Below are 26,657 nucleotides of genomic sequence, written 5' to 3'. Positions count from 1 at the left end.
CTTCCTGATCCAAGCTTGCTAATATTTGATCCTGAGATTGAAAGAACTATTTCACGAATAAGGCAAGCTCGGCGTCGGTTAGTCCTCTCTGAGGGCGGATCTGAAACGTCATTTGAGAAAGAAACCAGCCCCCATTCTACTGATTTGGTTGTTTCACGCGCAGGTAACATGGCAGCAGCCAGGAGAGTTACTATCCAGGAGGCTGGAGCCCCTGATTTTACAATGCAACCATTTCAAGCGCATCACCCAGCGGTAGCTACAGATTTTGAAATAAAGACCGCACTGCTCAATTTGATGCCCAAGTTTCATGACTTACCTGCTCAAGAGCCTATCAAGCACCTGAGAGATTTTTAGGCAGCCTATTCTACTGTTAAGCGTGATGGTGCAGATGCAACTTCAATTTTGCTGAAAGCCTTCCCGTTTTCTCTTGAGGGGAAAGCAAGAGAGTGGTACTACACTCAACTAGCAGCAACTGTGTCCAACTGGGATACACTGAGAAGAGAATTCTTGGAAAAGTTCTTTCCAGCTGAAGTTATTGATAAACTGAGGAAAGATATTTCCATGATTGTTCAGGATGAATCCGAGACGCTCTATGAGTACTGGGAGCGCTTCAATAATCTTCTGAAAGCTTGCCCCTACCATATGATTGACAAGATAGTGTTACTCGGTTATGTCACACAGGGAATGAGACCCCAAGATAAGACCACATTGGAAAGTGCTAGCAATGGGTCTATGAAAAAGTACAAGACCACTGATGAGGCATGACAATTGATCAGCGACTTAGCTAAATCTACTAGGAATCACAGGCAGAAACAAGGCCGTGCAAAAGCCGTGGCAGAAGTATCCTCTAGCAGAGAGACTACTGCTTTAACTCAGAGTATCTGTGAAATGACCAACTTGCTGAAGCAAATGCAATTGAATCAACAACAAGTTCAGCAAGCTCAACCTTCTCCACCACAGCAAAACCAACAGTTAGTCCCACAGAGAGTTTGCGGAATCTGCGCTGATTATAGCCATTATACTGACGAATGTCCGCAGCTCCAGCAGGAAGACAACACCGTGGCAGCCACTCATAACTTCTATGACCGCCCCAACCAAGGGTACAATCAAGGTGGTAATTACAACCACGGATGGCAAGACAATTCTAACTAGAATTGGAGGGACAACAACAACAACAGAGGAGGCAGAGATAATCAGGGAAATCAGAGGTGGAATAACAACAACAACAGGCAGCAGAATCAGAATTAGCCTTACAGAGCACTTCACCTAAGGCAATCCCAAGGACCACAGAATACCCAACAGCAGACCTCTCAATTTACCCATCCTTCTTCATCTGCCAATGATGACTTACTACAATCTATTGATCGGAGACAACAGACCATGGAAAATAACATTAATGCCACTCTAAATGGTCTGAACGCTACTTTGCAAGCTCTTGTCTCACAGATTGGTTCAATGAATAACTCCAATAATTAACCTTTGAGCTCCAGTGAGATTCCCTCTCAACCATTACCCAATCCCAAGGGTGGTATTAATGCCATCACCCTGAGATCCGGAACCACACTACAGGAGAGGAATCAAGAGGAGCCAAACCCACCAGAACACGCCTCAGCTGAAGAGGTAGTGGAGATAGAAGATGTTGAAGAAGAAGAGGACATACAGGACGTGGTTGAAGAAGAAGAAGTGCAACCATAGGAGGAAGCACTAAAAGACGTAGACACTGCAGAAAACACCACTCCTATTCCATTTCCACAACTTGCAAGGAAGCCCAGGAAGCAGCTGGAACCTGATCCCAAAATGGTAGAGATATTCAAAAAGGTTGAGGTAACTGTTCCCCTTTTTTATGTTATTCAACAGGTATCTAAATATGCAAAGTTTCTAAAAGATTTATGTATACATAAAGACAAAATTAATGAATTAGAAACTATTCCTTTAGGAAGTTCCATATCTGCTTTAATGGAAGGTTTACCTGAAAAGTGTAGTGACCCAGGTCCTTGTATAGTTAATTGTACTATTGGTGGTGTGATGATTTCTGAATGCATGTGTGATTTAGGAGCATGTGTGAGTATAATGCCTTTGTCTATATATGATATTTTGAGGCTCCCTCCCTTAAAAAGGTCGGCAGCTCGTTTTGTGTTAGCAGATAAAAGCATTATTACAGTGGTTGGAGTTGCTGAAGATGTACTAGTAGGCATTAAGGGACTCACGTTCCCCAATGATTTTTATATCCTGGAAATGCCCCAAAATGACTCAGATAAGCCATCATCAATCCTACTCGGAAGGCCATTCTTGAAGACCTCAAGGTTTAAATTAGATGCTTTCTCAATAACATACTCTTTTGAAATAGATGGTCGAGTAGTGATCTTCAATCTGAATAGAGTTATGAAGCATCCTCCAGAGGATCACTCCATCCTCAAGTGTGACATTATAGATGAAACCGTGGCTGAAGTCCATCAGGAGGAATTTGAAGAGAAGCACACAGGACAAGGTCCAAGTGTGGGGACATTCTCAGAGGACAATGACAGTGCCTTACCACTGTTACCAGCTCCAGACAACCCAGAGCCTGAACATGATCAGAAGATAGAATTAAAACTCCTTCCTCCACACCTCAAATATGCTTACTTGGAAGATGGGCAGAGGTTTCCGGTTATCATTGCAAGGAAACTCACTTCTCAACAGGAAGAGCAGCTACTTGGTGTGCTGAGGAGGCACAAGAAGGCAATTGGGTGGAGTTTGGCAGACATAGTAGGCATCAACCCTCAAGTCTGTGAGCATAGAATATTTTTAGAAGAGGGAGCAAGACCTGTTCGTCAACCCCAGAGAAGACTGAACCCCACTATCCTAGAAGTTGTCAAAAAGGAAGTGACCAGACTACTAAAGGCAGACATCATCTATCCCATCTCAGACAGTGAATGGGTAAGCCCAGTACAAGTGGTGCCAAAGAAGTCTGGAGTCACTGCAGTGAAGAATGAGCATGGAGAGCTCCTGACAACCAGAGTTCAGAACGCCTGGAGGGTCTGCATTGATTACAGACGCCTCAACCAAGCAACCCGTAAGGATCACTATCCTCTTCCATTCATTGATCAAATGCTGGATTGCCTGTCAGGTAAATTGCATTATTGTTTTCTAGATGGTTACACAGGTTATTTCCAGATTCATATAGCTTCTGAGGATCAGGAGAAGACCACTTTTACATGTTCTTTTGGGACTTATGCTTACAAGAGAATGCCCTTTGGCTTGTGCAATGCACCAGCTACTTTCCAGAGGTGCATGATGAGTCTTTTCTCTGATCTTATTGAGGACTGTATGGAGGTTTTTTTGGATGATTTTAGTGTTTATGGCGATTACTTTAGCCTTTGCTTAGATGGATTATCTAGGGTTTTAGATAGATGTGTTAGTACAAACCTGGTATTAAATTTTGAAAAATGTCACTTTATGGTTAAACAAGGGATTGTACTAGGACATGTTGTATCTAATACTAGCATTTCTGTAGATCCAGCAAAGGTGGATATTACTTTTAGTTTACCTTACCCCTCTTCTGTGAGGGAGGTCCGTTCTTTTCTTGGCCATGCAGGTTTTTACAGGAGGTTCATTAAGGACTTCAGTAAGGTAGCACTTCCCTTATCCAGGCTACTGCAGAAAGATATTGAGTTCGAGTTCAGTGAAAATTGCAAACAAGCGTTTGATAAGCTGAAGACCGCACTGACTCAAGCTCCAATTGTAAGAGGACCAGACTGGAGCCAACCATTTGAAATAATGTGTGATGCTTCCAACCATGCAGTAGGAGCAGCACTGGCTCAGCGTGAAGGTAAGGATCCTTTTGTTATTGCTTACGCGTCTAAAACTTTAGATGCCGCTCAGTCGAATTACACTACTACTAAGAAAGAGCTTCTTGCTATTGTTTTTGCTCTGGATAAATTCCGAGCCTATTTACTTGGTACTAAAGTAGTAGTGTATTCAGACCACGCAGCTCTAAAGTATTTATTATCTAAAAAGGAGTCCAAACCAAGGCTTATACGTTGGATACTGCTATTACAAGAATTTGATTTAGAAATTAAGGACATGAGTGGTAACCAGAATTTGGTGGCAGACCACTTGAGTCGCCTTGAACATATTACAGATGATTCCACTCCTATAGCTGATAATTTCCCATTTGATAACCTGCAAGCAGTATCTGAGATAGTCCCTTGGTATGCACCTGTAGCTAATTATCTAGTTAGCCGCACTTTTCCTCCAAAATTTTCTAAGCATCAAAGAGACAAGCTGAAAAGCGAGTCTAAATATTATATATGGGATGACCCATATTTATGGAGATGTGGCGCTGACCAGGTAATTAGACAGTGTGTGCCTCAATCAGAATTCCAGTCCATCTTAGAGGCCTGTCACTCATTTGAGAGTAGAGGACATTTTGGCCCTCAAAGAACTGCTAGAAAAATCTTAGACTGTGGATTCTGGTAGCCTACTCTTTTTAGGGACGCTGTTGAATTTTGTAGATCTTGTTTCCCATGCCAAAAATTTGGTAATATATCCAGGAGGGATGAGATGCCTGAACAGATTATACTTTTCTGTGAAATTTTTGATGTTTGGGGCATTGACTTCATGGGTTTATTTCCAAATTCTAATGGTTATTTTTATATTTTGTTAGCTGTGGATTATGTTTCCAAATGGGTAGAAGCAATTCCTACCTGCAATAATGATGCTACGTTGTTTCCTTTGTGAGAAACCATATTATTTGTCGCTTTGGATCACCACGAGCAATCGTGAGCGATCAAGGCACCCATTTTTGTAACAGGAGACTAACAGGACTAATGAAGAATCATGGGATAATTCATAAAGTTGCAACAGCTTACCATCCTCAGACTAATGGACAAGCCGAGGTGTCAAATAGAGAGATAAAGCGTATCTTGCAGAAGATAGTCAAACCTCATAGAAAAGACTGGAGCACCAGGCTACAAGATGCACTCTGGGCATACAAAACAACATACAAAACACCCATTGGGATGAGTCATTTCCGCTTAGTTTATGGAAAAGCTTGTCATCTCCCTGTTGAAATAGAGCACAAAGCCTTCTGGGCAGTAAAGGAATGCCACATGGGAATTGAAAGAGCCGGAGCTGAAAGGAAGTTGCAACTGCAGGAACTGGAAAGCCTTCGCCTAGAAGCTTATGAGAACTCAAGACTATACAAGGAGAAGATGAAGGCTGTACATGATCAGCACATCAAGAGGAAAGAGTTCCAACCTGGGGACTTAGTCCTCCTTTATAAATCCCGACTAAGGCTCATGCCAAGCAAATTGAGATCAAGATGGGAAGGTCCATACAGAGTAGAGAAGGTCGAACCATACGGAGTTTATCACCTAAGCCATCCTTCAAGCTCTGAACCTATCAAAGTTAATGGACATCGTTTAAAGCTGTACCATGGCGAGAAGCTGAAGAAAAACAAGGAGCTTGAGATCTTCCTCTTGGAAGATCCCCACATAGCTGAAGACTGAGCTAGTGGAGCGTCCAACTTATGGACGTTAAAGCAAAGTGCTAGGTGGGAGACAACCCACCATGGTATGATCGTTCTTCTCTTTACTTTTAGTTTTCTTATTCAATAACTCTTCTCTTTATTAGTACATTTCGTGCATCTGCATTTACATACCTTTATTTAAAAAAAAAAAAATCACGCGACGCGACCGCCTCATTGACGCGTCCGCGTCGCAAGAAGATGGGAGACAATAATAATATGGATAGAGAGTTACGCAGGAGCAGGGCTGGAGGCGTGCCAATGGCACAAATCACTCGACGCGATCGCGTCGCTGACGCGACCACGTCATATGGGAATAATGGCCTCTCACGCGATCGCGTGCCCCACGCGGCCGCGTGAACTGGATTTCGACGTAACAAGGGTGCACAGCCGAAAGTTGTGCTAGAGTGGTGCTAGACTGGCGCTGGACGCGCAGTCCCTCTCACGCGATCGCGTGCCCTACGCGACCGCGTCATATCATTCTAAAGCCCACTCACGCGATCGCGTCACCCAAAAGTTGGCACTAATATGATTTTGAACAGAGAGTTGTGCGAGTGCGAGGCTACCATCGCGCCATTAGCCTAAAACAGGTCACGTGACCGCGGGACTGACGCGATCGCGTCATTGAGTTTAAGCGCAAGTCGTGCGACCGCATGCCCAATGCGACCGCGTCGCTTGCGCCGCACAGCCTCCCTAATTTTGCCAATTATCATATCTTTTTTTCCCCAAATCCTATTTTCTCTTTTCCCTCCCTTCTTTTCTTCCTCCTTCTTTCTCACTTTTTACTCTCTCTCACTCCCATTAACAAGGTTTTTCTTTTCTTTCTCCTTCCTTTCTTACTTTTCTATTATTCTTTTTATTTTTATGTCATCTTCTTTTATTTTCTTTTTACCTTCATTGTTCATATTTTCTTTTTCTTTCTTTTTTCCTTTTTACTTGGTGTTATCAATTTATTTGAGCACTATTTATTATTATATACTTGTGGATTATTGTAAATTTGTTTGACAATTATATATTGCTTCTTAAGGGATTACTTGCATGTTCAAATTCTTATTTTCAAGAGCTTCTTCTACATGCATGCTATGTGTTTGTGAAAAAGCCCATATGGCATTACGAACTTCTCTACATTTTTCTACTCTAATATTCAATGCTTGCTTTTCACAAATTCCCTTTACTATTTTATTCATTGAATTTAATTGTCAATACAAATGTGATGGTTTGTTACGAGTGATGCTTGATCTATGCTACTCATGCCCTTTGCCGGCATGCCAATAAACACCTTGCATTCACTTGTCATCATATGCACTAGCTATTTTCCATTAATGAGTTTTCACATGTACTCATGAGCGTGTGTTAACATCATTTACCTTTAATGTGCCTTGCATTCACTTGTCATCATATGCACTAGCTATTTTCCATTAATGAGTTTTCACATGTACTCATGAGCGTGTGTTAACATCATTTACCTTTAATGTGCATTTATAACCATCCTTTTCTGTTCTCTTCCTTGCTCTATCTCTTTGAATTTAATTTACTTTCTCTTCCCTTTTTCAGGATGGCCACCAAGAAAGGAAAAGAGAAAGCTACTCCCAAATCAACAGCAAGAAGAGGAACAAAAAGAGCATTAGTGGCAGAACCCTCTTCAACTGCGGTAAAGCCCTCAACAAAGAAGATTAAGAGGATTATAAAGGTTGATGATAAAGAAAGAGCCTTCCCAGCAAAGGACACTGCGCGATTCCCCAATCGCTACTGTGAGCAGATATTCCCCATCCTGGCTGAAAGGAGTTACAACAACGAATACCTTCTTCTCCTTCCGCCCAATATTGCTACCTTTGTTGAGTCGCAAATTGCCCGAAGACAATGGGGTTTCCTACAAAGACAGCCAAGGCAGGTCAATCTTTCTTGGGTAGTCGAGTTCTACTCCAACTTCCACCTGCCAACCCTGCAGTCTGTCTTTGATCGTCAGAAACAAGTCCCCATTACAGAAGAGGCCATTCAAAAAGTTCTAACTCTTCCCCCTATCCCTGAAGGATTGGATGCCTTTCAAGAAGCCGCACTCAAGCGCCAGCTGTACCAATTTGACTGGGACACCATTCTCATAGTTATCGTACTACCTGGCAGCAGATGGATCTACGAATACCATCGTACCCGCCCTAAGGGAATTTCGGCTTCAGCACTTACCTTGGAGGCTCGCGTATAGGCACAGATTATGTCCCATGACGTCTTTCAGAGCACTCACGAATCCTCCTTCACTGCGGACATGGCCGTTCTACTATGGTGCATCCTTACAGACCTACCTCTGAATCTACCAAGACACATCCGGAATGCCATGGGACACGTACAAATTGCTGGCAACTTACCTTTTCCAGCCCTGGTCTCCGATCTTGTCTCAACAGCCGGAGTCTCCTACAGAGCTGGGGACACCAAAGCCATGCTTCCACGGGATGATCAGTATGTCCCCAACGGGAAGTACCTTAGACTTCCAGCAGCCACTATCAGCCAGCCTACTGAACCAGTTGAAGACATTCCTTCTTCAACACCACAAGCACCTACAACAGCCCAATTGCTCCAGCAGATACTTGAAAAGTTGGATCGGCAGGAACAGAAAGCTAAAATGAGAGAGCACCGTAACAAGCGCCGATTCACATACCTCAAGGAGCTGATCATGGGAAAATTCAATGACTCAGACACCCCGGAATCTACTTCCTTTACCATCACAGGGAGCCATGATGGTCCCGACTGTGGAGATACTGCTACCAGCCCACCTTTGTTCTTAACAGATGGCACCGAGGACGGTGCAAAGCCTTAAGTGTGGGGAGGTCGGTCAGTACCTGACTTCCGGAGGTAATTTCTCTTCCCTAGCACCAATAAATTAGGATATTTAGTTAGATTTTTCTTTTGTAGAATAGGATAAATTGCATAGTAATAGATTAGTTGCATGCATGTTCTGCTTGATTGAAAAGACAATAAGTTTCTTCTAAGACCCTATCTTTGGAACAAAATTTCACTAATTTTAATTAAAACTTTTATGTTAAATTTGCTTGAAGTTGTATTTGGAACATGATTTTTGAGCTAAAGAATACACAACCTGTGAGATTTGAGCCTTTATGAATGGTTACATTATTTAACCATAATTATTTTATTCTTGTGTGTTTACTTCTCTATGACTGTAATCTATATTTTGTTTCATCCTATATGTCCAATGTTTATTATATTTATATGTTTGCATATGATTGAGGCCATTATTTGTTTAGCTCACTTATCCAAATAAAGCCTACCCTTTCAATTACCTTTGTTAGCCACTTTGAGCCTTTAAATCCCATTCGTTCTACATTTTACCACATTACTAGCCTTAAGCGGAAAAACAATTATATATCCCAAATTGAATCTTTGGTTAGCTTAAGATAGAATTGTGTGTGTTATTTAAGTATGGAAAATTGTGGAAGCAAAAGATAATAAGGGAATGAGTCATGATAATACAATGGGAATTTGGATACCTACTCATGTGAAACTATAAGAATTAAAACTCTATGTGCATTGATAAGCTATGTTTATGTTTATGTTAAAAAAAAAATAAAAAAATACTCAATAAATAAATAAGGAGACAAAATTACCCCAATGCTAAGTCAAGCATTCAAAGATCAATGCATGTATGATAAAATCAAAATAAAATGTTGATACATGAGTATGGAATGTGAAAGGAGATTTCTGGGTAGCTAGGTATGAATTCTAAAGTTACATAGAATATATATAGGTTATGTCAAAGCTTGGGTTAATTAAAGATTCAATTTATAAGCTTACTTAGCCATATATATATATATATATATCCTTACCCTTACCTTGGCCCCATTACAACCTTGAAAAGACCTCATGATGTTTGCATTCGTATATTAAATGTTGTTGATTGGTTAGGAGAAGAACAAAAATTAGAGAGCATGATTAGAGAAGAATAGAGTGATGATCCTATACACTAGAGAGACTAGAGTGTACATACATCATCAGTGAGGGTTCCATACTTGAATTTCTATGTTCCCTGCTTTCATGAGCTATCTTCTTGCATTTTTATCTGTTCTTACTGTATAAGAATTGAGTTAGTGGAATTTGATTTGTAATTGTTTTGAAGAGCTTATTTACTTTAGATCAAGTGGACAAGAATCATATAGTTGCATTCATATATATAGGTTGCATTGCATTTCATAGGTTTTACATGTTCTTACTCATTTATTTTATCTCCTTCAACTAAGCATGAGGACATGCTAATGTTTAAGTGTGGGGAGGTTGATAAACCACTATTTTATGGTTTATATTGTGTTTAATTGTGTGGTTTTATCATGATCTTTACCCACTTATTCATTAAATAAGCATGCATTTACAATTCCTTCCTAAAGTTATTACATGATTGAAAACTTGCTTCCTAGAGACTTTTAATTATGTATTTTATTTCTCTTTTATTCCATTCGATGCCGTGATCTGTGTGTTAAGTGTTTCAGGCTTTATAGGGCACGAAGGAGTTGGAGATTGGAAAGGAGGCTTGCAAAAATGGAAGGAACACAAGGAATTGAGGAGATGACCAGCGAGAAGTGACGCGGCCGCATGGATGACGCGACCACGCGAAGAAGAGGAAATCGCAGTGACGCGGCCGCATGAATGACGTGACCGCGCGGCATGGAATAGCACGAGTGACGCGGTTGCATGGATGACGCGACCGCGTGACATGCGCGATCTGCATAATCTGCAGAATCGCTGGGGGTGATTTCGGGCCTTATTTTGACCCAGTTTTCGGCCCAGAAAAATAGACTAGAGCTAGAGAACATGCATAAACCGACAACAACATTCATTCCGCATAATTTTAGTTTTTTTAGATCTAGTTTTTCCTCTCCTCTAGGTTTTTTCTCTACACATTCATAGTTTTTAGGATTTGTTATGTTCATTGTTTTGCATTAGGATATTGAGAAGAGTTATTGCCTCATCAAGACTTCGACATTCTAGTTTGTTCTCTTTACTTGTCTCTTACTCTTCCATGTTCCTTAATTTACTTAATTTTACCATTGGATTATTTTAGCATTTATTAAATACAAGAATTATTTTTTATTTTCAATTAATCCTTTAATCATTATTTATCATGTCTTTCTTTAATTCCCTTTCTTATATTATGAATTTCACATTGACAATGAGCGAGTAGTTCCCTAACTTGATGGGGAGTTGATTGAAAGAAACCCTTGAGTTAGGATGCTCAAGAGAAAGATTGTAATTGGGTTTATTGTTGGATTACTCTCTAGTCATTAACACCAATCCTCCCAAGAGCGGATTGGAACTTGTGGATAGAACAACATTCCAACTCGTTTGACTTTTCCTTACTTAGTGAGGGACAACTAAACAAAATAATCCCCAATTATCAATTAGTCTTGAGAGTACTGCAACAAGAATAGGACTTCCAACTAATCAACCCCCAGTCAAGGCTTTTATTTAAATTTATATATAAAATCTCTAATTTAATTTTCTGCCATTCAACTCAAACCTTTTTGAAACCATCTGATTAATAAAATAGCACACTTTTCTGCAACTCGTTGGGAGACGACCTGGGATTCATACTCCCAGTATTTTAATTTTAATTTCTGTGATACCCTTCTAAATTGATGAGCAGATTTCTGGTTGGTTGAGAACTATACTTGCAATGCATATTTTATAATCATTCTTAACTCACCAATTTCTGCTCGCATCAGTCATCCAAGTAATACCTCAGGTGAGTGAAGGTCGATCCCACGAGGATTGTCGGACAGAGCAAGCAATGGTTGTCAAGTTGGACTTAGTCAGGCAAATAAAAAAGGGTTTGATGAGTTGCAATTCACATAAACAATAAACAGAGAATTAAAGAAAGTAATAGAGAGTTTGGTGTGAAAACAGTGTGAGAAAATAGTTAAGGTTTCAGAGATGTTTATCTTTCCGGATTGAAGTTTCTTACCAACTATTTTAACAATGAATGATTCATTCTATGGCAAACCATAAATGTCTAAACCCTAATCTCTTAGTAATTTAGCCTCCTCTAACCTTCATTAACCGCCTCTCTCATTGTCACTTAATTCTGATTAGAGGGTTAAGTTCAAAAACTAGTTTATGGCCACAAAAACCCTAATTACCCAAGACTAACAGGATTATATGCCACATATTCCAATCAGTTTATGTAATTAGTAATTCAGGATGAATTTATTTTCAAGGTGTAGTTCAAGCGAGATAACTTTCTCGAGAATCACAAAAATTCATGTAGAAAAGGGTCATACTCTCGTTCCACCCAGTTCATAAGATTAAGAACGAAAACAATCCTTAGAATTGAATCAAAACATTAATTAAAATAGAAGAATAATGGTTCTAATTCATAGAAATAAACAAAGCTCCTAACCTTAACCAAGAGGTTTAGTTGCTCATGACTTACAGAGAAACAGGGTTCTGAAAACGTGCGGGAGAGAAAAGATAATGTTCAAACCCCTAATTAGGGTTAATCTCTTCCCTTTTATACTAACCTAATTTGATACGGAAATAAAATAAAATAATAAATTCTAAACCTAAAAGATATTATTTGTAATTAAAAAATAAAATAAAACTAATAAGTGCTAAATCCACTTGAGAGGCCCAACTGAGTGTGATTTAGACTAGCTGCTGGCGTGAAACTCCAGATTAGGCGTGAAACGCCCTAGGGGGAATAAAACTCGTGCATGCTGAGGTCCTCTGCTGGCGCTAAATGCCAGTTGGCCGTTTAGCACTCAGGGGGTGCTGCAAGCTTTCTTCTTTTTAGCTCCAAATTCCGCCAAATTACTCCGAATTTCACCTGAAACAATAAAAATACGAAAACAACTCAAAGTAGCATCCAAAAGAGATTTTTGCACTAAAATCAAATGAAACTAAATAAAATCTAACTAAAAATAACTAGAAAACACTATAAAAATGGTATAAGATGCTCACGCATCACTAGCATAGCAAGGTTAAAAGCTCTCAAGTCCTTGAAATTGAGGCCTCCTTGAGTTTTCGGTCTACAAGAAATCTTCCAACTTATCCAGTGCATTCTTTTTTCTAAATTCCTCTGTTCCCATAAGAATTACATAATAGCTTTATGTATGTCATCAATCAGTGTCTCTAGAAGCTTGAAGCAACTCAGCGTGTAGATCGGAACCCCTGTTGCTACCGCCTTTATTAATGCCTCTCTACCCCCTGTAGAAAGCAATGCTCTTTTTCATTGTTTTAGCTTGCCTGAGACATTGTCTTTGATATAATTGAATGTAGTCCTCTTTGAATGCTGAACAATTGCTGGCAATCCCAAGTATCTTTCTTGATTCCCTACATGTGGAACTCGTAGAATACTAGCCAATTGTCTTGGATCGGGTTAGGAGTGTTGCGGTTAAAGAATACTGAAGATTTATCAAAATTAACTATTTGACTGTTGATTTCTTCCTAGTTCGGCATGCTCGACTGAAGAGTATTGAATCATCTGCGAAAAATAAATGACTAATTCTCGAGCACCTGTGATTTAATCTCAAACCAGAAATCTCCTATCTCCATTCTCCTCTGTGGAGCAGATAGGTAAGTCCTTCTATATAAAACAAAAATAGGTTTGGGGATGGAGGGTCACCTTGTCGTAACCCTCTATATGGTTTAAAATAACCATGAGGTTGTCCATCCACAGTAATGGAATAAGAAACTGTAGTTACTAGCTCCTGGATCCATTTCATCCATTTTTCACAAAAACCCATCTTCTTCATAATTGCGCAAATGAAACTCCATTCCACCATGTCATACGCTTTAATCATGTCTAATTTCAGAGCTAAATTAAATTCACCATATCTTTTGTTTTTTAGAAAATGCATGTACTCATGTGTAATCAAAATATTATCACTAATTAGTCTCCCTTTTAGAAAGGCACTTTGGGGATTATTGATAATTCTATTCATCACAGATTGCAATCTATGAACCATAATCTTAGAGATAATCTTATAAAAGATACTACTTAGACTGATAGGTCTAACTTGCTTCATAGAAGTAGTGTTTAGAATTTTAGGAATAAGACAAATATGTGTGTGATTAAAGGATTTCAAGAGTTTACCTCCCGAAAAGAAATGTTTAACTCCATGAGTCACATCTTTCATTATCGTATCCCAAAAAATTGGTAAAATTTAGCGATGAAGCCATCATCTCCGGGAGCTGAAACTTGGAATGGAAGAATTTTGTATTTTTATCTCTCCATTATAGCCACTGCACTCTTAATTTCTCTTTTCAGTACCTTTCTTTTTGTATCCATGCTTCTTCCAACTCTTCCTCCCATATTCAAATCATTCCTCCATTTTCCTGATCACCTTTAAGAGACTCTACTGCAATCTATCCTTTAAGGTTCTGAATTTTTTCCTTCGAATTGGAGGAGGCTTGCCTTTGCCATTCTACTAGTTTATCACGACAAGCTTTCAATTTTTCCGCCAGTCTAAACATAGGTGACCCAAGTACATCTTGTTCCCAATACTGTTTGACTATAGCTACCACTTCTTCATTATCACACCAACGCTCTTGAAATCTAAATCTCCTTTTCGCTTTTCTTCCTTCAGTACCTGAAAATAATAGAATCAGTTTGTGGTCTGATCCTATATCTTCCAGGTGAGTAACATAGGCTTCAGGAAATTCTGATCTCCATTCATTTGTCACCAACGTCTTGGCGATTATTGTAACACCCCCTATAGAATTTCTTTTCAGTGACAGATTTAGGAAGCATTGGCGCGAAGCCGTGACCGATCTACAAGATTTATATACATGTATTTTCTGTTTGATGGTTTAGTTGAGACTTTACCCCTCGTCATTTTTTATTTTGAAATTTTAGAGGGGCAGGACTTGTATTTGAGAGTTTGGAATAAGTCTATGTATTTATTATTATGCAGATATATTTGTGTGATTAAGTGAATTAAAGTAAAAGCTTTTCGATTTCATAACTAAGGTTTTGATTTATATTCACGAAGGCTCAATATTAAATAATTATAATATGAAATTAACGAATTGGAGGTAAGTAATGCCTGAACTTTTAGTACAATTATGAGGTGCTAAAAGTAAGAATGTTACAATTATTCCATGTAAATTTATCCCCTACATAGCCAACATCTATTAATTCAATAGCATTAATAAAGTCATTAAATTGCTAAATTGATCTGGCAGATTTGACTTTTCCTCCTTCTTTCTCATGTTGCACTTTGGTTGCATTGAAATCCCCAATTACTATCAATTTTTTGCATCTGCCTTCCATTATGTGTAACAATTTACTGAATTGGTCACCTCTAGTAGCTTTTTCCGTGTGTAAATAAACTCCCAAGACCTCCCACTTTAACTGTGACTGAGAATCTTCAACAATGAAGTGGATGAAAAAAGTTGTCATTACTCAGAACCTGCACTACCACTTGACATCTCCATGCCACCACCAAACCTTCGGACAAGCATATTGGTTCAACAGTGTAAGCTGAACTGAAACCCTGCTTTCTAAGTATCCTTTCTACTATATGGGTATTGTTCTTGGTCTCACATAGGAACAATTGTAAGAACCGCGACTAATTAACTGCCTAATTAGATAATTAATTACCCAAATTAGGTTCCAAAAAGTTAGAGTGAGAATTTGAGGATTTAAATATAATTTTTGGACTCAGTAGATTTTTCTGAGTTAGAAAATGTGTTTTCTGCAAAAAACTGCGAACCCGCAGTTGAACTGGTTGAACCGGTTCAAGTATGCCTGGTACTGCGTGAGAAAAAGTGAAAACAGTCAAAAACCTTAGAAAAATGATAGAAGTAAAAAAACTGGGCGTTAATTTTTAAGGTTTGGCCCGAAGTTGGGCCAAACGGGCTAAAAACGCTAACGGGTTAGACCGGACCCAAGTTGGGCCCAAGCCCAACATATATAAACACTTAAGTGAGCCCAATTTCAGCACAACACTCACTTAAACACACACTCAGCAGAAAAGAAAAGAGTGAAGAGGAAGAAGAAAATACTATTCACTCTCAACTTCACAAGCTCATATCTTGAGCTATAGAGCTCCGATCGCCGCACCGTTTGCGGCTACGCATTTCTCGTGGAGAGCTCTACAAAACTCATCCAAGAAAGTTGTGAGATAACTACGAAATCTTCTCAGTTCTTCTCTTCAAAATTTCGAGTTTTAGGGCTTTTGATTAAGTGAGATTTTGTGATTTTGGGTGTTTAGGTTCACTCTAATCCTTGCTTAGCTTTGGGTTTTGGCTACCAAAACTGTTGGATAAGGTAAGAGGCATTGAAATCTTGTGAGATTATGTTTATGTTGAGCCCTAGGTTGATTTATGATGATTTATGTATATATAGCTTGAATAATTGTGAGTTTGGGAGCTATTGGAACTTGTTGAAGCGGAATTGAAAGCTTGGAGTGTGGTGGAAAGCTCAATTGTGCTCATTTGGGGTTTTGGTTCATATAGAGAATTAGCCAAGGTATGATTTCGGTTTCCTCTATGTAGTATATAATATTCATGGACACTTAGGCTATTGACCCATAGGATAAGTTTGAAATTAAATAGTTGTTGAGTTGTTGAATGATGATGTATGATGATTTATGATGGGTTGATGAATTTGAGTAATTGTGATGATTGATGATACTATGATGATGATGAATGATTATGTGGATTGAAAAGTGAATGTTAATGATATATGTGATATGTTGAGATTTAATGAAATGGTAATGTGGTTGGAAAAGGTGAACGAGGATTGATTATAATGTGATACATTTGATTGTTGAGGTTGAGAATGATGAAATGTAAAGAAAAAAAGGTGGTAAGAATGGTGCAATATGTTATAAAGTGTATATTTTGATGAGAAGTGGGGTTTGGAATGGTTTTATTTGGTTTTAGTTGGTTTGAATTGTGAAAATAAGGAAATTGGTGAATTGTGAACTTTTGGTAAAAGTTGATTTTTGGCGAACTTTGATTGATCATAACTTATGCCTAAGTTTTCAAAATTGGTTGAAATTTGTTTGAAATAAAATCTTATTGAAAACTCTTCAAATCGATATAAAGTTTGCAAAATTTGGATTTTTGTAGAGGAAGTTATGATCATTCAAAATTTGGTGTTGAAATCTGAAATTCTGCAAAGTTGTAGAATTTTGTGATTTCTGGTATGTGCGCACGCACAGGGTTGTGCGCACGCACAATCCTTCAAAATTTTAAACCTGTGCGTACACACAGGCAGGGAAAGGCATTCTGTTTGCAGTGCTAGCACAGCTTGTGCGCTGGTGCGCAGAAATCGTGACGGTTCATTCCTTGGTAACGGCTAAAAACTTAATACGCACGTTCATAATCTTAGTTCTTTATCACAACTTCGCACAACTAACCAGCAAGTGCACTGGGTCGTCCAAGTAATAAACCTTACGTGAGTAAGGGTCGATCCTACGGAGATTGTCGGCTTGAAGCAAGCTATGGTCATCTTGCAAATCTCAGTCAGGCAGATTCATATGGTTATGGATATTTGATAATTAAAATATAATTAAGATATAAATAAAACGTAAATTAAAGATAGAGATAGTTATGTAATTCATTGGTAAGAGTTTCAGATAAGCGTATGAAGATGCTTGTTCCTCCTGAACCTCTGCTTTCCTATTGTCTTCATCCAATCATTCATACTCCTTTCTATGGCAAGCTGTATGTTAGGCGTCACCGTTGTCAATGGCTACATCCTGTTCTCTCAGTGAAAATGGTCCAATGCACTGTCACTGCATGGCTAATCATCTGTCGGTTCTCGATCATACTGGAATAGGATCCATTGATCCTTTTGCGTCTGTCACTACGCCCAGCACTCGCGAGTTTGAAGCTCGTCGTAGCCATCCCTTCCCAGATCCTACTCAGAATACCACAGATAAGGTTTAGACTTTTCAGATCTCAAGAATGGCCGTCCATGGATTCTAACTTATACCACGAAGACTCTGATTAAGGAATCCCAGAGATATTCATTCAATCTAAGGTAGAACGGAAGTGGTTGTCAGGCACGCGTTCATAGGTTGGGAATGATGATGACTGTCACGATCATCACATTCATATTAAAGTGCGAATGAATATCTTAGAATCGGAATAAGCTTGAATTGAATAGAAAAACGATAGTACTTTGTATTAATTCATGAGGAACAGCAAAGCTCCACACCTTAATCTATGGTGTGTAGAAACTCTACCATTGAAAATACATAAGAGCAAGGTCCAGGCATGGCCGAGTGGCCAGCCCCCCTAAAGGTCTAAGATAGCATAAAACTGATCAAAGATGTCTAATACAATAGTAAAAGGTCCTATTTATATCAGACTAGTTACTAGGGTTTACAGAAATGAGTAAATGATGTAGAAATCCACTTCTAGGGCCCACTTGGTGTGTGCTTGGACTGAGCATTGAGCTTTACACGTGTAGGCTTCTCTTGGAGTTGAACACCAGTTTGTAACCTATTTCTGGCGTTTAACTCCACTTTGCAACCTGTTTCTGGCGTTTAACTCCAGAATGCAACATGGAACTGGTGTTGAACGCCAGTTTGCGTCATCTAAACTCGGGAAAAGTATGGACTATTATATATTTCTGGAAAGCTCTGGATGTCTACTTTCCAACGCAATTGAGAGCGTGCCATTTGGAGTTCTGTAGCTCCAAAAACTCCACTTTGAGTGCAGGAAGGTCAGAATCCAGCAGCATCTGCAGTTCTTCTTCAACCTCTAATTCTGATTTTTGCTCAAGTCCCTCAATTTCAGCCAGAAAATACCTGAAATCATAGAAAAACACACAAACTCATAGTAAAGTCCAGAAATGTGATTTTTTATTAAAAACTAATAAAAATATACTAAAAACTAACTAAATCATACTAAAAACTATGTAAAAATAATGCCAAAAAGCGTATAAATTATCCGCTCATCACAACACCAAACTTAAATTGTTGCTTGTCCCCAAGCAACTGAAAATCAAATAGGATAAAAAGAAGAGAATATACTATGAATTTCAAAATATCAATGAAACTTAGCTCCAATCAGATGAGCGGGACTAGTAGCTTTTTGCCTCTTGAATAGTTTTGGCATCTCACTTTATCCATTGAAGTTCAGAATCATTGGCATCTATAGGAACTTAGAATTCAGATAGTGTTATTGATTCTCCTAGTTCAGTATGTTGATTTTTGAACACAGCTACTTTATGAGTCTTGGCCGTGGCCCTAAGCACTTTGTTTTCCAGTATTACCACCGGATACATAAATGCCACAGACACATAACTGGGTGAACCTTTTCAGATTGTGACTCAGCTTTGCTAGAGTCCCCAATTAGAGGTGTCCAGGGTTCTTAAGCACACTCTTCTTTTTGCTTTGGACCTCGACTTTAACCGCTCAGTCTCAAGTTTTCACTTGACACCTTCACGCCACAAGCACATGGTTAGGGACAGCTTGGTTAGCCGCTTAGGCCAGGATTTTATTCCTTTAGGCCCTCCTATCCACTGATGCTCAAAGCCTTGGATCCTTTTTACCCTTGCCTTTTGGTTTTAAGGGCTATTGGCTTTTTCTGCTTGCTTTTTCTTTTTCTTTTTCTTTTTTTTTTGCCATTTTCTTTTTTTTTTCTTTTTTTTTTCTGCAAGCTTTTGTATTCACTGCTTTTTCTTGCTTCAAGAATCATTTTTATGATTTTTCAGATTATCAAATAACATATCTCCTTTTTCATCATTCTTTCAAGAGCCAACATATTTAACATTCATAAACAACAATTTTAAAAGACATATGCACTGTTCAAGCATTCATTCAGAAAACAAAAAGTATTGTCACCACATCAAAATTACTAAACTAGTTTCAAGGATGAATTCGAAACCATGTACTTCTTGTTCTTTTGTAATTAAAGCATTTTTCATTTAAGAATAGGACATTTATAGCTTTAAGACATAGACACTTAAACACTAGTAATCATGTAATAAGACACAAACATAAATAAACATAAAGCATAATAAATGAAAAATAGTAAAATAAATAGATAAGGAGATAAAGGAATGAGTCCACCTTAGTGAGGGTGACGTCTTCCTCTTCTTGAAGAACTAATGGTGCTTTTGAGCTCCTCTATATCTCTTCCTTGCCTTTGTTGCTCCTCCCTCATAGCTCTTTAATCTTCTCTAATCTCATGAAGGATGATGGAGTGCTCTTGATGCTCCACCCTTAGTTGTCCCTTGTTGGAACTTAATTCTCCTAGGGAGGTGTTGATTTGCTCCCAATAGTTTTGTGGAGGAATGTGCATCCCTTGAGGCATCTCAGGGATTTCATGGTGGGGGATTTCCTCATGCTCTTGTTGAGGTCCATGATCTCTTATTTGCTCCATACTTTTCTTAGTGATGGGCTTGTCCTCTTCAATGAGGATGTCTCCCTCTATGTCAATTCCAGCCGAATTGCAGAGGTGGCATATGAGGTGAGGAAAGGCTAACCTTGCCCAAGTGGAGGACTTGTCAGCCACCTTGTAAAGTTCTTGAGGTATAATCTCATGAACTTCCACCTCCTCTTCAATCATGATACTATGGATCATGATGGCCCGGTCTATAGTAACTTCAGACCGGTTACTAGTAGGAATGATTGAGCGTTGAATGAACTCTAGCCATCCCCTAGCCACTGGTTTGAGGTCATGCCTTCTTAATTGAATCGGCTTGCCTCTTGAGTCAATTTTCCATTGAGCTTCTTCCTCACATATGTCTATGAGGACTTGGTCCAACCTTTGATCAAAGTTGACCCTTCTTGTGTAGGGGCGTGCGTTTTCTTCCATCATTGGCAAGTTGAACACCATGCTTACATTTTCCGGACTGAAGTCTAAGTATTTCCCCCGAACCATGGTGAGCCAATGCTTTGGATTCGGGTTCACACTTTGATCATGGTTCCTAGTGATCCATGCATTTGCATAGAACTCTTGGACCATTAAGATCCCGACTTGTTGAATGGGGTTGGTGAGAACTTCCCAACCTCTTCTTCGGATCTCATGTCGGATCTCCGGATACTCATTCTTTTTGAGCTTGAAAGGAACCTCAGGGATCACTTTCTTCTTAGCCACAACTTCATAGAAGTGGTCTTGATGGACTTTTGAGATGAATCTCTCCATCTCCCATGACTCAGAAGTGGAAGCAATTGCCTTCCCTTTCCTCTTTCTAGAGGTTTCTCTGGCCTTAGGTGCCATAAATAGTTATGGAAAAATAAAAAGATATGCTTTTACCACACCAAACTTAAAATGTTTGCTCGTCTCCGAGCAAAAAAAGAAAGAAAGAAGGAGAAGAAGAAAAAGAATGGAGGAGATGGAGGGAGAAGGTGTATTCAGCCAAGGGTAAGAAGAGAGGGTTGTGTTGTGTGAAAATGAAGAAGGAAAAAAGGGTTTATATATGGGTGGGATGGGATTTAGGGTTCGGCCATTAAGGTTGGGGTTGGGAGGGAAAAGAGTTTGAATTTTGGAGGTAGGTGGGGTTTATGGGGAAGAGAGGATGGATGTGAGTGGTGAAGAGGTGATGGGAAAGAGTGATTGAGGTGATTGGTGAAGGGTATTTGGGGAAGAGAGTTATGAAAAGGTGTGAAGAGGAGAGAAGAAGATGTGGGGATCCTGTGGGGTCCACAGATCAAGTGGGGTCAAAGACTTAACATCTCTGCTCCAATTAGGTGTGTAAAACGCCCTTGCTGTGCAATCCTGGCGTTTAACGCTAGATTGCTGCTTGTTTCTGGCGTTAAACGCTCAAATGTAGCCTATTTCTGGCGTTTAACGCCAGGCAGATGCTTGTTTTTGGCGTTAAACGCCAGCTTGGTGCTTGTTTCTGGCGTTTAAACGCCAGACTGCTCTCCTCCAGGGTGTGCTGTTTTCAATGCTATTTTTCATTCTGTTTTTGATTTTTCAGTAGTTTTTGTGACTCCACATGATCATCAACCTACTAAAACACGAAATGACAAAAGGAAAATAAAATAGATATAATTAAATAATATTGGGTTGCCTCCCAATAAGCGCTTCTTTAACGTTAATAGCTTGACAGTGAGCTCTCATGGAGCCTCACAGATGTTTAGAGCATTGTTGGGACCTCCCAACACCAAACTTAGAGTTTGACTGTGGGGGTTCAACACCAAACTTAGAGTTTGGTTGTGGCCTCCTGATAAACCACTATTTTATGGTTTATAATGTGTTTAATTGTGTAGTTTTATCATGATCTTTACCCACTTATTCATATGATTAGCATGCATTTATATTTCCTTCCTAAAATTATTACATGATTGAAAACTTGCTTCCTAGAGAATTTTAATTATGTATTTTAATTCTCCTTTATTCCATTTGATGCTGTGATCTGTGTGTTAAGTGTTTCAGTCTTTATAGGGCATGAATGAATTGGAGATTGGAAAGGAAGCTTGCAAAAATGGAAGGAACACAAGAAATTGAGGAGATGACCAGCGAGAAGTGACGGGGTCGCATGGCTCACACGACCGCGCGAAAGAGAGGAAATCGCAGTGACGCGACCGCATGGCTCACGTGACCGCGCGGATTGGAATAGCACAAGTGACGCGGAGGCGTGGACGACGCGCCCGCGTGGCAAAGCAAAACGCCGAATGACGCATCCGCATGAATGACGCGATCGCGTGACGTGCGCGATCTGCATAATCTGCAGAATTCGATGGGGACGATTTTAGGCCCTGTTTTGACCCAGTTTTCGGCCTGGAAAAGCAGACTAGAGCCAGAGGACATGCAGAAACCAAAACAACATTTATTCTACACAGTTTTAGTTTTTTAGATCTAGTTTTACTCCTCTTCCAGGTTTTTCTCTCTACACATTCATAGTTCTTAGGATTATTATTTCTATTGCTCTTTGCATTGGGATATTGAGAAGAGTTATTACCTCATCAAGACTTCGTCATTCTAGTTTGTTTTCTTTACTTGGCTTTACTCTTCCATGTCCTTTAATTTACTCAATTTTACTATTGGATTATTTTAGAATTTATTAATACAAGAGTTACTTTTATTTTTAATTGATTCCTTTGAGTTTTATTTATCATGTCTTTCTTTAATTCTCTTTCCTATGTTATGAGTTCTACATTCACAATGAGCGAGTAGTTCCCTAACTTGATGGGGAGTTGATTGAAAGGAAACCTTGAGTTGGAATGCTCAAAAGAGAAATTGTAATTGGGTTTATTGTTGGATTGCCATCTAGTCACTAACGCCAGTCCTTCCAAGTAAGCGGATTGGGACTTGTGAATAGAAACAGCATTCCAACTTGTTTGACTTTCCCTTACCTAGTAAGGGATAACTAAACAGAACAACCTTCAATTATCAATTAATCTTGAGAGTACTGCAACAAGAATAGGGCTTCCAACTAATCTACTCCCAGTCAAGGCTTTTATTTAAATTACTTAATTTCCCCAATTTAATTTCCTGTTTATTCAACTCAAACTCTTTTTGAAAATATCTGATTAATAAAATAGCACACATTTCTGCAACTCGTTGGGAGACGACCTGGGATTCATACTCCCAGTATTTTAATTTTAATTTTTGTGACAACCCTTCTAAATTGATAAGCGGATTTCTGGTTGGTTAAGAACTATACTTGCAACGCATATCTTATAAAAATTCTTGACTCGCCAATTTCCGCCACGTCAATTTTTGGCGCCGTTGCCGGGGAGTTGCAATAGAGTGCTAAAGGTATTGATTGGATTTTATTTATTTGCATTTTGTTTTATTTTACTACTATGAGCTGCTTGTTTCTTTCACTAGATGACGTGTTCACTTCCTGATCCAAGCTTGCCAGTATTCGATCCTGAGTTTGAAAGAACTATTTCACGAATAAGGCAAGCTCGGCGTCGGTTAGTCCTCTTTGAGGGCGGATCTGAAACGTCATTTGAGGAAGAAACCAGCCCCCGTTCTACTAATTCAGTTGATTTACGTATAGGTGACATGGCAGCACCTATGAGAGTTACTATCCAGGAGGCTGGAGCCCCTGATTTTACAATGCAACCGTTTCAAGCGCATCACCCAGCGGTGGCTACAGACTTTGAAATAAAGACTGCACTGCTCAATTTGATGCCCAAGTTTCATGACTTACCTGCTCAAGAGCCTATCAAGCAGCTGAGAGATTTCCAAGCAGCCTGTTCTACTGTCAGGCGTGATGGTGTAGATGCAACTTCAATTCTGTTGAAAGCCTTCCCGTTTTCTCTTGAGGGAAAGGCAAGAGAGTGATACTACACTCAACCCGCAGCAACTGTATCCAACTGGGATGCACTGAGAAGAGAATTCTTGGAAAAATTCTTTCCAGCTGAAGTTACTGATAAACTGAGGAAAGACATTTCCATGATTGTTCAGGATGAATTTGAGACTCTCTATGAATACTGGGAGCGCTTCAATAATCTTCTGAAAGCATGCCCTCATCATATGATTGAGAAGATAGTGTTACTCGGTTACGTCACACAGGGCATGAGGCCCCAAGATAAGACCACATTGGAAAGTGCTAGCAATGGGTCTATGAAAAAGTACAAGACCACTGATGAGGCATGGCAATTGATCAGTGATTTAGCTGAATCTACTCGGAATCACAGGCAGAAATAAGGCCGTTCAAAAGCTGTTGCAGAAGTATCCTCTAGCAGAGAGACTGCTGCTCTAACTCAGAGTATCTGTGAAATGACCAACTTGCTGAAGCAGATGCAATTGAATCAACAACAAGTTCAGCAAGCTCAACCTTCTCCACCACAGCAAAGCCAACAGTTAGTCCCACAGAGAGTTTGTGGAATCTGTGCTGATTATAGCCACTATACTGATGAATGTCCGCAGCTCCAACAGGAAGACAACACTATGACAGCCACTCATAACTTCTATGACTGCCCCAACCAAGGGTACAATCAAGGTGGCAATTACAACCATGGATGGCAGGACAATTCTAACCAGAATTGGAGGGACAACAACAACAACAGAGGAGGCAGAGACAATCAGGAAAATCTGAGGTAGAATAATAACAACAATAGGCAGCAGAACCAGAACCAGCCTTACAGAGTACCTCACCTGAGACAATCCCAAGGACCACAGAATACCCAATAGCAGACCTCTCAAATTACTTATCCTTCCTCATATTCTAATGATGATTTACTACAATCCATTGATCGGAGACAACAGACCATGGAAAATAACATTAATGCCACTCTAAATGGTCTGAACGCTACTTTGCAAGCTCTTGTCTCACAGATTGGATCAATGAATAACTCCAATAACCAACCTTTGAGCTCCAGTGGAATTCCCTCTCAACCATTACCCAATCCAAAGGGTCGCATTAATGCCATCACCCTCAGGTCCGAAACCACACTGCAGGAGAGGAATCAGGAGGAGCCAAGCCTACCAGAACACGCCTCAGCTGAAGAGGTAGTGAAAATAGAAGATGTTGAAGAGGAAGAGGACATACAGGACATAGCTGAAAAAGAAGAAGTTCAACCACAGGAGGAAGCACCACAGGGCGCAGATACTGTAGAAGACACCACTCCCATTCCATTTCCACAACTTGCAAGGAAGCCCAGGAAGCAGCTGGAACCTGATCCCAAAATGGTAGAGATATTCAAAAAGGTTGAGGTAACTGTTCCTCTTTTTTATGTTATTCAACAGGTACCTAAATATTCAAAGTTTCTAAAAGATTTATATATACATAAAGACAAAATTAATGAATTAGAAACTATACCTTTAGGTAGTTTCATATCTGCTTTAATGGGTGGTTTACCTGAGAAGTGTAGTGACCCAGGTCCTTGTATGGTTAATTGTATTATTGGTGGTGTGATAATTTCTGACTACATGTGTGATTTAGGAGCATGTGTGAGTATAATGCCTTTGTCTATATATGATATTTTGAGGCTCCCTCCTTTAAAAAGGTCGGCAGCTCGTTTTGTGTTAGCAGATAAAAGCATTATTACAGTGATTGGAGTTGCTGAAGATGTATTAGTGGGCATTAAGGGGCTCACATTCCCCACTGATTTTTATATCCTGGAGATGCCCCAAAATGACTCAGAGAAGCCATCATCAATCCTACTTGGAAGACCATTCATGAAGATATCAAAGTTAAAATTGGATGCTTTTTTAGGAACATACTCTTTTAAAATAGATGGCCGATTAGTAAGTTTCAATCTGAATGGAGTTATGAAGCACCCTCCAGAAGATCATTCTATCTTCCAGTGTTACATCATAGATGAAACTGTAGCTGAAGTTTACCAGGAGGAGTTAGAGGAGAAGCACACAGGACAAGGTCCGAGTGTGGGGACACTCTTGAACGACAATGAGGGCACTTTGCCATTATCACCAGCTCCAGACAATCCAGAGCCTAACCATGAGCAGAAGTTAGAGTTGAAACCCCTTCCCCTACACCTCAAATATGCTTACCTTAAGGACAAGCAGAAGTTTCCAGTTATCATTGCACGGGAACTCACTTCTCAACAAGAAGAGCAGTTACTTAGTGTGCCGAGGAGGCACAAGAAGGATATTGGGTGGAGTTTGGCAGATATAGTAGGCATCAACCCTCAAGTATGTGAGCACAGAATATTTTTAGAAAAGGGAGCAAGGCCCGTTCATCAACCCCAGAGAAGACTGAACCCCACTATCTTAGAGGTTGTCAAGAAGGAAGTGACCAGACTACTGTAGGCAGATATCATCTATCCCATCTCAGACAGTGAATGGGTAAGCCCAGTACAAGTGGTGCCAAAGAAGTCTGGAGTCACTAAAGTGAAGAATGAGCATGGAGAGCTCATAACAACCAGAGTACAGAACGCTTGGAGGGTCTGCATTGACTACAGACGCCTCAACCAAGCAACCCGTAAGGATCACTATCCTCTTCCATTCATTGATCAAATGCTGGATCGCCTGTCAGGTAAATCACATTATTGCTTTTTAGATGGTTATACAGGATATTTCCAGATTCATATAGCTCCTGAGGATCAGGAAAAGACTACTTTTACATGTCCTTTTGGGACTTATATTTACAAGAGAATGCCCTTTGGCTTGTGCAATGCACCAGCTACCTTCCAAAGGTGCATGATGAGTTTTTTCTCTGATCTTATTGAGGACTGTATGAAAGTTTTTATGGATGATTTTAGTGTTTATGACGATTCCTTTAGCCTTTGCTTAGATGGATTATCTAGAGTATTAGATAGATGTGTCA

The 26,657-nt window shown here is 39.6% G+C and overlaps 1 non-coding gene across 1 annotated transcript; it reads right to left on the bottom strand.

Annotated features, from left to right (window-relative positions):
• Positions 1-23,800: 23,800 nt before the first annotated feature.
• On the bottom strand, positions 23,801-23,908 carry LOC148546644 (small nucleolar RNA R71). Its single transcript, XR_015900907.1, has one exon. It is a non-coding gene; the product is annotated as a small nucleolar RNA R71 (small nucleolar RNA).
• Positions 23,909-26,657: the final 2,749 nt, after the last annotated feature.

Source organism: Arachis ipaensis, chromosome B9, assembly GCF_059453495.1.
Source record: "Arachis ipaensis isolate K30076 ecotype BB chromosome B9, ASM5945349v1, whole genome shotgun sequence".
NCBI classification, from domain to species: Eukaryota; Viridiplantae; Streptophyta; class Magnoliopsida; order Fabales; family Fabaceae; genus Arachis; species Arachis ipaensis.
This window is presented reverse-complemented; position numbering and strand designations above follow the sequence as displayed.